The sequence below is a fragment of the Palaemon carinicauda genome, chromosome 8 (assembly GCF_036898095.1).
Source record: "Palaemon carinicauda isolate YSFRI2023 chromosome 8, ASM3689809v2, whole genome shotgun sequence".
In the NCBI taxonomy this organism is placed as follows: Eukaryota; Metazoa; Arthropoda; class Malacostraca; order Decapoda; family Palaemonidae; genus Palaemon; species Palaemon carinicauda.
Window position 1 is genome coordinate 28,317,854 of NC_090732.1, and position 2,500 is coordinate 28,320,353.

The 2,500-nt window shown below is 31.9% G+C and overlaps 1 pseudogene; it reads right to left on the bottom strand.

Annotated features, from left to right (window-relative positions):
* The window catches only part of LOC137645161 (opioid-binding protein/cell adhesion molecule-like), a 618,995-nt pseudogene that overhangs the window by 6,816 nt on the left and 609,679 nt on the right, over positions 1-2,500 (bottom strand).

The window sequence follows — 2,500 nt, forward strand, 5'->3', positions numbered from 1 at the left end:
TTTTATGTTCTGATCCCCAAACGTTTGTATATATTTGAGTACCCTAACCTTATTATACATACACACACACACACACACATATATATATATATATATATATATGTGTGTGTGTGTGTGTGTGTATATATATATATATATATATATATATATTTCTAGGACTGTTGTCCTACCTATACAGATATCGTTAGGTGTTCTAACATAAAATTCACTTATTCCTTGTCTTTGAAGGGCAAAATCAAAAGCTTTCCCATTATCTGTTGATTTCTCAAATAGCTAGTTAATTGCATGGATATTTCTTAAGCCTGCCTGCTCTCTTCACTGATTAAAGTATAGCTGTCTTAATATGAGCTTTAAAAATAATTTTTATTTTACTGAGAGTAATGTTTTTGGGCGGTATTTCCTAAGGTTTTTTTGTCTCCTTTTCTTATTTCATAATAAAACGAAAAAGTTTTTCCAATCTGTAGTTCTAGAGCATTCTTCCAGACATATTGTGTAAAGTTCGGTGAGCTTTTCTACTATTATATCTCTTCCATCTAGTGTTAAATCGTACCTTTAAATTATGTCTTTACTTCACCTTCTGTTACGTTTGATATTAGCTTAGGTGTTTCATTATTGCTACCAAATTATTTCTTACAACACTGGTGTATAACTTTTCATATAAATAATGTGTAGTTTTAATCAATCAGTCTTTTTTATTGATATTTCTATTGTCATCCTTTAAAGCAAACACCTATTGGAGCCTTGTTCCAAGACTTGTTTTTGTCTATTTGATGTTTCTTCCTTTCGTCAGTTATTCTCCAATATTGCTCTGATTGTGTTTACGAATGGCTCTGGTTTTTTACTCTATTTATTGTTTTGGTTAGTTCTGGTAATTCTGTTTCATCTCTCTTGGATTTTACCCTCCTCTCCAATATTTCCATTATTAGGTTTTTGGTCTTTTCTCATAGCTTTCCTCGATCGGGTTTAGATTTTTTTCCACCTATCTCCCGTGCTGTTGTTAATACAAATTTTATTAAAATACTGTTAATTTCTTCCTTACTTTTTTCCTTTTCCTCATGTAACTGAGAGTACCTATTTCGCATTCCTAATCTATACACACACACACACACACACACACATATATATATATATATATATATATATGTGTGTGTGTGTGTGTGTGTGTGTGTTTGTGTGTTTGTGCGTAGCTAAGTATTTTGAGAGTATTAGCCTACTATATTTACACTTTTTGATGATTGTTTTTTTATTGTTTTCTATTGAGAGTTCTTCCTGGATATGTATAATTTTAATTGTTCTCTTCAAATAGTTTTGTGAAGTACTGTTGTAAATTACTCTAGTTCCATTTTCTGTAAATAACGAATTACCTTTTCTTTAGTCTCAAAACATTGACTATTTATTTATTTATTTTTTTTTTTTTTTTTTTTGGTAAAACATTTGTATTAAAGTCTAGCAAATTCTGTATAACTAATATTTCTTATATTACGAATATTGATAGTACGGAAATTTTTAAATGCTAGTTGACGTTTTAGAGAAAATCTTGCCCTTTAGGCTACCTGAAATAGTTGGTATTTATTCGTAATGTGATTTATTCTGTGCTCTGAACTCGTCTTTTGAGAAAATCCGAATACAATGCCAGTTTATTGCTGTGAGGCATCATTCCTATGAATGCAGCGTTGATGAGGTGGAAGGTAAGACCTTGGAGAAGTCATAACCTTTCCCTTTTTCTCACTTCCATTTCGAAGAGTTCGTAATCCCTTCACATCTTATATTTCTTCCCCTTCTCCTCTCTTTTCTTTTTCCCCTCTCGTCCTCTTGGCTCTGCTCCTTCACCAATCTTCCTCCCAGACACTTTCTCCGCTCCCAGTCTCCTCCTAAAGTTTCTTTCTAATTAATGGTGCGTAGCTCTACACTGTCTTGAGGCTTTTCTTCCTTTCCGAAGAGTCTCCGTAATAAGCTGGATTTACTTTCATTAGGCATTTGTTTTTTATTGTTCTTTCTTATCTCTGTACGACAAACATTTTCGTGTCAATTTTCTATTTGCCAACCTAATGCGTAATAATCACGTAAAAGAAAAGTTTAATAAAACATATATTCAAACAGAGAAAACAGAAATGCAAAATACATTTTCATCCAATGCGTACCTATTATTCTCACAGCTTCCTAATACTTAGTCTATAATCTCTCTTGCTTGAAATAAGGAGAATTCTTTTGAGTCTGTTCCATGTCAGGCATAACTCCGTTTGAAAAGAATTTCGGTGATCGGGTGAAAGTTTCATAGATCTCTCACGCTCACCGCATGCTGCGTCTCAAAGTTTACTTACTGCAAGATTGTTTGATTGATTCCAAACTACCAACCGTTAATTGTCATTGAAAATTAATCCATGACAATGAATAGAAAATACATAAATAAAGAATAAGGATGATACAAAAGTGGATTTTAGTGATTTTATAAAAAAAAAAAAAGGTAAAAATACCACTTGGTTATGAATATTTTAATTAT